The sequence below is a fragment of the Thamnophis sirtalis genome, unplaced genomic scaffold (genome assembly GCF_051295495.1).
Source record: "Thamnophis sirtalis isolate CommonGarterSnake01/CBP01778 unplaced genomic scaffold, rThaSir2_p1.2 scaffold_7, whole genome shotgun sequence".
Classification (NCBI taxonomy): Eukaryota; Metazoa; Chordata; class Lepidosauria; order Squamata; family Natricidae; genus Thamnophis; species Thamnophis sirtalis.
In genome coordinates this window covers 33,675,227-33,685,730 of record NW_028261387.1, presented here as the reverse complement: position 1 = coordinate 33,685,730, position 10,504 = coordinate 33,675,227, and the positions used below count along the sequence as shown (strand labels likewise).

General features: G+C 36.2%; 1 long non-coding RNA gene across 2 annotated transcripts in view; it reads left to right on the top strand.

The window, feature by feature from the left end:
• Positions 1-10,504, top strand: part of LOC148044595 (uncharacterized) — a 51,537-nt gene that overhangs the window by 900 nt on the left and 40,133 nt on the right. For both annotated transcript variants that reach the window (XR_015697268.1, XR_015697267.1), the window contains exons 1-3: positions 1-2,059; positions 4,225-4,310; positions 5,445-5,483. The exon at positions 1-2,059 is cut by the window's left edge and continues 900 nt beyond it. This is a non-coding gene — a long non-coding RNA (uncharacterized LOC148044595). The remainder of the gene's footprint in view (positions 2,060-4,224; positions 4,311-5,444; positions 5,484-10,504) is intronic.

Below are 10,504 nucleotides of genomic sequence, written 5' to 3'. Positions count from 1 at the left end.
ATTTATTGAATGGAAACAAACATATATTAAGATTGGAAACAGTTTGTCAAATCCTGTTATAAACAAGATAGGAAAAAAAGGAAAGGGGGAAATATATAAAAATATAAAAGTGAGTAACATAAGTATGAGACAGACTTAGATATGGAGAACATTATGTGCTGCTAGAGTCAGCAGTTGGGTGTTATTTCTCAACTGACTTGTTCCTTTCTAGATATGGGAGGGGGGGGCTCCTTTCAAAGAAATGATGGCATTGGTTTAATAGCTATTGAACAATCATATAAGTGCAGAATTCAATATGATAAATCATTTTACAATCACAATACTTAAATGGCCTTTAAATCTGCATTTAAGATTAATTCTAAAACATAAAGCATCTCTAAAAGAAGATGGGTAACTTTTAAGATAAAATTAATCCTCAGAAATCAAGACTTCTTATTCTCAGTTCTGGTAGCACCAAAAAAGCAGCCTTCTCTCTCTGCCACCGTCTTTCATCATAAATCTGCCTACTTCTCTCACCCATTTTGCTGCTCTATTGATTTTTAAAATGTATTGTATGTAGTATGATAGCTGAACTGGAATTTGATCTGAAAACATGCTGTGATTAATAATAGAAACTTCTTGAATCTGGTCAGAGTAAAAGCTTATAAACCACTCCAGCAGAATTTGTAGAGAGAAACTATAACCAATCACTCAATCATTTAATAGAGTGCCTTTGACAGTTACCGCCAAAAGCTGCATTTTAATGATAACAGAGTAGTTGTAGCTAATGATAAAATAGTGAGCATATGTCCACTATTTTTTGTCAGATTGCTTAACCACATTTAAAGTTTATTTAAAGAATCTGTTGGTTACCAAAATGTTGCTAAATAATAGTTATAGTATTTTTCATTTTAAAAGTCTGTTATAGAAAAATGACAAAAAATTCAAAGGCAGTAGCAGATGAATACATGTGGAAATTCTTGAGTAGACAATGTTAACTTTAATGTTATAATCCAGGAAGGAGTCAACATTCCTCATAATAATGTAATAGAATAAACTATTCTATTAGTAAATATATGAATGGATTTTGAACTATTGACTATATTTTGAAAAGGTATGAACCCCATAATAAAGCAATTACAGGCATCATCTATTAAGCATCTCTGCAACATCAGCTGTTTACTTCTGCAAAGTAGAAATGATTACAAGTAGTATAAAATCTGTTATTTTCTCCTTATGCCTTGGGTCATACAAAAATCAATAGCAGATGCCTGGTCCCCAACTATAGTCCTTCAACTATTCATTAGTGCATTCACATAATACTAGAGATTGTACATGCATTTTTAGGTAGTCCTCAACTTACAATAACAATTGGGACTGGAACATCTGTTGCAAAAAAATGCAGTCATTAAGCAAGTCGCACACAATGTTATAACCTTTTTTGCTGCAATCATTAAGCAAGTCTAGATTCTCTCCATTGTCTGCTTGTCAGAAGCTCCCTGAGAAGGTTGCAAGTGGTGATTGTGTGAACCCCACCCGTTCCCATACACCAATTGTCATAATACATGCTGGTTGCCAGGCACCCAAATTTTGATCACATAACTGCAGGGATGCTGTGAAGGTCATAAGTGCAAGGACTGGTCATAAGTCACTTTTTAGTGCTATTGTAACTGTTCATTAAATTAATGTTCATAAGTTGAGGATTACCTGTAATGTTCTAAAGCTGAGGCACTGTACTTGTGCAGGACAGTTAATTAACTCTTCCCTGATTGGCTGTATTTATATTCAAGCTGCATACACTATATAACATGAGAAGGGGAAAGAATAATTTTTGCAAATGCACTAAAAGTTTAAAAGATCAAGTAACTAGCTTGCTTTTTTCAGAGTTTCTGTGCATCATTGTGATGGTTGAATCAAAGTCTAATTTACCAGATAACAGAAGATGAATTCTGAAAACAGATGCAAGATTGTCTGCATCCGAATTGGTCCATGTATGAATATTAAAGACACAAACACCAAGTAGTTTGTGAGAAGAAAGCGTCGTAGTCCTGGTTGCATGACTTCACCATGAAAGTAGGAAGTAAGATTGCTAACTGGTGTGTGAAATATTTTGTATCCTAAATACAGTGTTCTAGTTACGGAAACAAAACTAGAAACCAACAAACTAGTTATTCTTCAGAAGGGTGCTGTGCATTGAGATGTAAAACATTTACTTTGTGACTTTTAAAATGAAAAAAATTGCAAAATAAGAGATGAATTCAAATCCCTATATTGAGCATGCCTATAGCCATGAGTCAAGTCATTTGGATAAACTAGAACCCAGAAAAAATATCTAACCCAAAGTTCATAGGTTTTAAACTTGGATTTGGTAAGAAGTACTAAGTACTAATAACAAGCAAATTAGTAATATTAATGATGAGAAAAGACCTTTTTAGAATTTGAAGCACAAGAAGGGAGGCACATGCAGAATTGTTATGAAATAAACATGTAATAACAAAAATGGAAGGAATCAATAGAAGCATGGGGATGTATTTCCCAAAATACAGGAAATTAGAATAACACCTAGGTGTAGGTATAGATTGCTGCTAAAAAGAATGTGAGTACCCTGAGGTGTAAACACTCTTAATGAGAGGCCTGCAAATTAGACTTGATGCCAAAGGAAAGGAAAGTAGATTTAACAACTTTCAGTTTGCACCATTAGACAGCCAATCCTCTAAATCGGGTATCTAACCTTGGTATGTTTTAAGAGTTGTGGATTTCACCTCCCAGAATTTTCCAGCCAATAGCGCTCGCTGAGAAATTCTAGAAGTTGAAGTCCACAATTCTTAAAGTTGCACATGTATGCTCTAAATAATACTTATGAAAATCAGAAGAAAAAACAGTAATAGATGTGCTACCCTAAGTATAGTAGCATTGGTTCCAGTGGTGGGTTCCCACTGGTTCGGCTGAGCCAGTAATTTGGTGGCCTGGGTTGCTGGAACCAACAGCAACCCAGGACTGCCACGCCCCCAAACCAGTTCTCCGGCGGTATCATAGGCACCAACATCTTGTTTTTTGCTTCTCTGCATGTGCAGAGCAATTTTAGTTGTACTGTGCATGCATGCATAGTGCGTCCCTGAGTGAACCGGCAGTAGTCTCTGCCAGAACCCACCCCTGGTTGGTTAATTTTTTTCTCCTAAAATTTTTAACCCTGCAATATTTTTTTAGAGTTGATAAAAGTGTTAAACTACTGTATATGTGTGATCTGCAAAGTCCATGAAAAACATGGGATAATTGAATGTTACTTTTAACTTCCTTTGCATCTATCATATTTGTCTACAGAAAGCAGTACTTTATTTTTAAATTTATTTGTTGTATATATATTTATTCCTCCTAAAAATAAAACGTATGTCCATGTTTTTCTCAAGTCCTTTCCGATTCACCTCATAAAACTACTTTAGTGGCCAAAAAAATAGAAAGTGTGTTAAATGATAGTGTGGTTATATTCAGAACATTTTATAATGATAATACAGGTATTTTGACTTACAGCAGTTCATTTAGTGACTTAAAAATTACAACAGTACTGACATGTGACGTGCCCATGGTCATGTGAACAAAATTCAGATGCTTGGCAAATGACTCATATTTATAATGGTTGCAGTGTCCCAGAGTCATGTGATGACCTTTTGTAACCTGATAAGCAAAGTCAAGAGGGAAGCCAGATTTACTAATACCTGCATTCATTAATCACATGTGGCAAGAAAGGTTGTAAAATGGGGCAAAACTCATTTAACAAATGTTTCACTTAGCATCAGAAATTTTGGGCTCAATTGTGGTTGTAAGTCGAGAATTATCTAAACATTTTTTTTGGCAAGATATCTGCCATATTTGTGAGAATAATTAGTTTCATGTTAGGAAATAAACTTTTCTTTCCACTGTTTGAGTCCTTATTAAATAACATCATTTGTTGCATTCTAGAGAAAAATATGTTGTACATAACTAGTGAAATGCTGATCTGAGAGGCTGTTCATAAAATAGAAACGTCCTTTTTAGAGTGCCAGTACTCCTGAGACCAATGGAAGTGGAGGGCTGTATTTTTGCTCATAAATGTAGATAATATTTATTTTACACAGAAGAAATAAAATAAAATTGGATTAACTGTCCTAACAATGGTTAATGTTCTATTCTAAGTAGTACTTCCCAACTAACTTGCTTTCCTTATTCCGTCACTGAAAGTTAAATTTTTTTCCATCTTCTTGTTTGCAGATTTTCATCCTTGTAGTCAATTTTTTTTTTTAAATACATGCACAGCATTCCAGGACCTCACAATCAGCTATGAGAAAGATGAGAAGGTCAGTTACACACTATATGGTATATTTCTCATTTCAGCTCATAATTTCAAATCACATTTTTCTTCCTTCACCCACTGCTGTTCCTCATCATGCCTCATGAAGACTACATGATTTTTTTTAAAAAATCACACTATTTTGGGTTTTTTAAATTGCACTATTATGGATTAGAGGAACCTTCCAATATTGGAGATCTGTGCACAAAAAAATATAGATCTATAAATTTACTAACCTTTAATGTTCGTTGTAAAGTATGTTTAATTATAAAAAACTATGTTCATGTCTTACAGGACAATATTGATATATTTTACTTGAGATGTAAATAACTTGTGATATTTGTGAAAACCATTAGTAATTTCAAATAGATTGTCACATTCTCCATTTGTTTCTTAAAATATTTTGAGATTCTAATTTTAAGTTCTGCCGCTATGAAAATACTTTGTGACTTCCTGCGACTAATCAAAAAGTCGTACCTTCTTAGCTTTTTTGTGAAAGTCACAAGATTGAATCCAAAAGTTCATTTCTAGTAGAGGAATGCATTTTAAATGGTTCCATTCTAAATTTAAGTACCGATTGCAAGGGAGGAAAAAACATTTTGGGTGTGGACAAGGAATAGCCAACGACTACTTCACATCTTACAATTTGCCAAGATGTTAACATTCAAAATTATGACGTGTCATCATCTCTACTTGACCAGTTTATTTTTTCAAACATTTTAAGTAAGCTAATAAAGCAACATTTGCAAAACTGCTGATTCTGTGTAAGCAGCATTTATTTAAACAACTCTAGCCTACAGCTGTGATAAATTATTAGTAGAATACTTTAAAAATATGTGGTACAGTGCCCACCAATCAGCCTTAAACTTTGCATTAAATGCATATATTTCCAAGAAATCATCACAACTCACCAGGTTTAAATGAATTTTTTAAGGTTGCTATTAACTTTTAAATTAGCCTTAGAAGATTGCTGAACAAAAGGTATCTATACTGTCCTTTCTTATCTATGGCATTGATGTCTAACCAATTTCTCTATTTAATGGCTTTCTAGTTTATTTCAAGTAAACAGATAAGTTATTAATTATCAGTTCACATTACTGACAATTTAGCTGCTACAGTCTATCTCTTCATTTTTTGCTAGATATTATTGATCCTGATATTCAGCTGACATCTTTTTCTGGTAAGAAGGCTGATTATTATACATAATTATGTTAGTAATTCAGTTATTTATATTTAAATGTCTTAATTAAATGCTACCAAGTTACAGATATTTTAAAATTTGAAAGTACCAGTACATCCTCAGTTATATTTGATTTTCTTCAAATGTTTATATGTTATCCACTTCATTGGAATTTCCTAACTTCATTTAGTTTTTCTTCCATACCATTTTCATGTAAGATTTTTCTATTCTAATCATTTTTCAATCATTTGAATATATTGAACTATTATTACTGATAATAATGTGTTGTAACAATGTGAGTTGTTACACTGAATTGTGCAAGATGTATGTAAATCTTAAAGGGTAGCTTATTTAAAAATGACACTAATTAAAAAGCATTAGGTACAATAATGCAGTACAGGTAGTCCTTGACTTACGATCACAACTGAGTCCAAAATTTCTATTGCTAAGCCAGACAGTTAATAAGTGAGCTGCGCCCAATTTACAGGCTTTCTTTGCCACAGTTAAGCAAATCACCGTAATTGTAACCTGATCATTAAGCAAATCTGGACCTCCCCCACTGACTTTGCTTTGTAGGGCAACTGTCATAAATATATGCTAATTGCCAAGCGTCCAAATTTTGATCACATGACCATGGCAATGTTGCAATGGTCAGAAGTGCGAATTCAGTCATAAGTCACTTTTTCACTGCTTTTTTAACTTCAAAAGGTCACCAAACAAGAGGTTGTGATCTGTAGTGCTTTCTGCCTCCGAAGATATGTTTGTAACATTTTTTTGAGATAAAAGTTGCAATTCAATCTTATACTTTCTTTAATATATTTATTGTAGGCTGCTGCTTCTGATAAGATGGTGCGGCAGAACAGTTTCAAAAAGTTTGAAAGAACATTTATATTTTATACAGAAAGCAAACAATCTCTTTTTATTTGGGTTTTGAGTGATCTCTAGGAAATGAAAATTTGTGGAAAACGTGTAAAGTTTTAGACTTCTATTTTACTATGCATTATTAAAAAGTAATTAAATTTCTTAGCAACCTTCTTCATAGCAACGTCTGAAAGAGCCTAATGCTCCAACTGAAAATATGGCACTTATTTTACAAGTGAGCTTCAGATTTATAACAGTACTTTGAATCCTGAAGGCATGATTAAATTTATTTACTCATTAAAATAAATACTAAAAAAAACAAATTTTGCATTTAGTGTGTGTGTGTGTGCGTGTGTGTGTTGTTTGAGTTTTAAATCTCAGTATTAATTTTGCAGGCTAAGGATTCTGTCACAAATATATAGTTTCACCCACTCATCACCATCTGCTGTGGAGAATTAAATGTACAACTAAAACATGAAATCCTACAGCGTTGATGTAAAAAGGACTTTGTTTGAATTTAAACAAGGCTGTGGAAATCCACAAACATATTGCAAAATATAAAAACAACAACAAATGTGTTCATCTGTGGGTCATCTAACTATACTTTTTTCTGTATAGTACTGGATCAAGTGTGCTTCTGTTTAATACTAATTTTCAATGTGTAATAAGCTTGTATCAGCATTTTAAATCCATTTTTTGCCAAAGCTTTCAAATGGTACTTTCAAACATGATAAATAACTCTATGAATGCCTCAGCCATGTTAAATAGAATTAAGAAGGTAATCTAGCATTTGCGGGTTTTAGCATCAAAATAATGAAATTTCTCACTTATTTGGAATATTAATACAAGTGGTGGTCATTATTTATTCACATATCAGCAATTGATAAATAGAATACAGATCTTGATATATGCATTATGGTAATGCTCTTATTAAGTAAGGTTAATGCCGTTTTGTTACCTTATGAACATAAAGCAGCAAATGGGCTTCTGTACAGATATAAATTTGGGTTTTTTAAGGGCTAAGCATCTGCAGAATCTGTCAACATTTGCAACCCCTCATCTAGTTGTGGTAGATCTTACCAAGTCAGTCTTCTTGTGATACTGCATGCAACTTCCTTGCAGCAGTGACCTTCTTTGGAGGGAATGACTTGATATTGGTGGTTCTTCCACAACCTTAGTGAAAGGGCACCTTGATCATCAGGTGGGTTATTAGTGCTACCCCCCCTCCCCCCAATGAGATCATGATAAGCTGTATGGAATAGAAGAGGCATACCGTATGTAATTATTCCAGTCACAGGAAAACACATAAGGGGTGTAACTTGGAAATATAAGTGATGCAAATATGAATAAAGCCAAATAAAGTAGTATCTTGCAAAAGGTAGAACAAAATAAAGCACTTCTTTTAATTAACAATTATTCAAACTCTTCAAGTAATTTACTGCAAATAATTGGTTTTGCTTAACTCTGTTATACTACATATCTCTCATTATATGCTGTACTACTTAAAATAATAAAGCTATTAAAGTTCTTTGGTCTACTGATTAAGGCACCAGGCTGGAGATCATGATTTCTAATTCCACCTTAGCCACGAAAGCCGATTTTGGGCCTTTCATTCTCGCTCAGCCCAATTCACCTTGCAGGGTTGTTGTGAGGAAAATAGTAAGAGGAAGATATGTTAGATATGTTCACTGCCTTGAATTATTTATAAAAATAATAAAGGTGGGATAATATATAATGTAATATGAAATTATGTAATTTAATATGTAATGTAATACATAAAATAAAATAATATAAAATTTATATAATTAAAATAGAATGATATGATATGATATATAATGAAGAATTTAACAGGAATCAATTCCAAGATTGGATATGTTCAGGCTGCCACCTGTTAGGAATGCTTTAATTTGTGTTTCTGCGCTAAGCAGAAAGTCCATTAACTGACCTAATGGTCCCTTTCATCCAGTAATTCTATGGGAAAAGCTGCCATATTATTTTACAACTTTATTCAAATGCTGAGCAGGCCTTTGATTTGCTATAAGGAAGCAGCTGTCTGTTCCTTTTGTGCTAAAATCACTATTTTAGAAAATAAGGCTGTTCAGTTTTATATATTACATGGTGAAACTCATTACCAGTCACTGAATGAATATACACTTGACAAGGACTTAGAGCCGGTTTCAGCCCTCAGGGCAAACATACCAAATAATGTATGTCTGAGACACTAATAAGTTTGTACATGCATACATAGAATATTTCATAAGATTTGTATTTATTTATTAACAATATTTATAGCCAAATCATTATTCAGATGCTTTTGTAACCAGAGCCGATAAGAATAAGACAGCGCTATAAAACTAAATAAATAATAAATCACTCAGTAATATACAAGCAATACTAACAGAGTGACATGTCAGGGACAAGAGGCATACTCCGACTGTGACTGCTAAGTGCAAGGGAATGAAAAACTAACATGAAATGAAATGAAAAACTAGTACTGCAGGAAAAAAGGATTTTTGGCAGTCGGTTTTGCCACATCAAGTTCAGAATTCTCACAAGAGGGAAAGTTTTCTCCAATATCCTTGTAGATAAAATATTTCCCTCAGCTATGGAATGTTGACATTAGAGCAGATACATTTCCCTTAGCTTTCAGAGTACAAAACCATGAAACATCTTTATTACTTGCGCATGCGCATGCGTGAGAATGAGAATGGCTGCCGAGTCTTACCGCTCCGGCTACCGAAAGACAGCAAAGAAATAATTCGGATGACCAGGACCCCGGACATGGAAGCAGAGGGGTTCCTGCAGAGCACGGACGTTTGGGCTCTCCAGGGAGGTAACTATTTGAGGAGGGGGCTGCATTTGAGCGGCTCCTGGACGGCGTTACCTCCCCCGTTTCTTTCGCTGACCTACTTAAACAGCTGGCTGGCGGCGGCGGCGGAGACGGCTTTGTACGAGAGGCGGCGGTTTCAGCCTCGTTGCCCTGGGAATCGTTGGACTTTCCCTTTGAAGACTTTCCCTTTAAATGAGCAGTGCCGAGGCGTTGGTGTGTGTCCCGAAGAGGGGGTGGGGAGCCCAGGAGAGATGTCTATCGGGTCTGGGGGACTGGCTTCTTGCCCCCACCATAGCCCTGTGGACTCCCCCCCTTCCCTCCTGGCGCGGCGCTTTCTTCCGCTTTTGCCGCTGTCCCTACGAGGCTCCACGTTGCCTGACCACCTTTCTGCTCAGACTGGGACTCAAGGATCCCAACGACAGGCCTCCTGTGGTGACCAGTGCCATCCACTGCTGCTACTACTCCAGGAGTATCGCATTAGTCACCACTATTGTCATCATTTTGTATTAGACGCCATTACTCCGGAGAGACAACGAGCTGGCAGCTTGGACTCCCCCCAGTGGCCACTACTGCAACTGCAGCCCTCGGATTTTTATACGGATTTTTATATGCATGAACGAACTACACCTGTTCAATCAGTGTCACCTCTCTCTGCTCCAGTGTCACTACTGCAGCCACTCAGACTCTGCTTTTTACTAAACGTTTGGCAGTCCGGACTTAACATCTTTGGCAGGCCCCTAAACCATCTAGACTCCTGGGACTTTTCAATCCTACTAGAGGGAGAGAAGCACCATCCTCCCCCCTCTATGTATTTTCAGCGGACTGGAACTGGGCCTTTAACCATTGTGCCAATTAATTGCCAGAGGAAGGGAGAGGAGTGGAGTACCTCTCCCCCCCCTCCCCCCCTAGGGGAGGGTGGAGGACGCCTTGGACTATCACAAGCTTAGTACGGACTTGCCAACTTGCGCAACTTTTAATTTTTAAATTTTAATTTTTTAAAATTGGTATGTTGAGTGCATGGGATTGTCTGGGATGGTGTGAATGACCTCACTTTTATTATTATTATTGTTGTTGTAATCTGTGTTTTTTAACTACTCGTGAGGACTGCTTGTGTGAGAGCTTGGGTATGATTGACTCGGAGGACCTGCCGGGATTTGCGGGGGTCACCGGGGTGGTCGGGGGGACTATGGCCACGGGAGAGGGTTGGAGCATTGCGGTCATAACAGGGAGGGGCAGATATGGCGGGGACTTTAGGGCAAGCCATTACCGGGGAAGGAGGGTTCGCTACATCACAGAGATCCCTCCTTCCGGCCCTATGAGTCCCACTCCA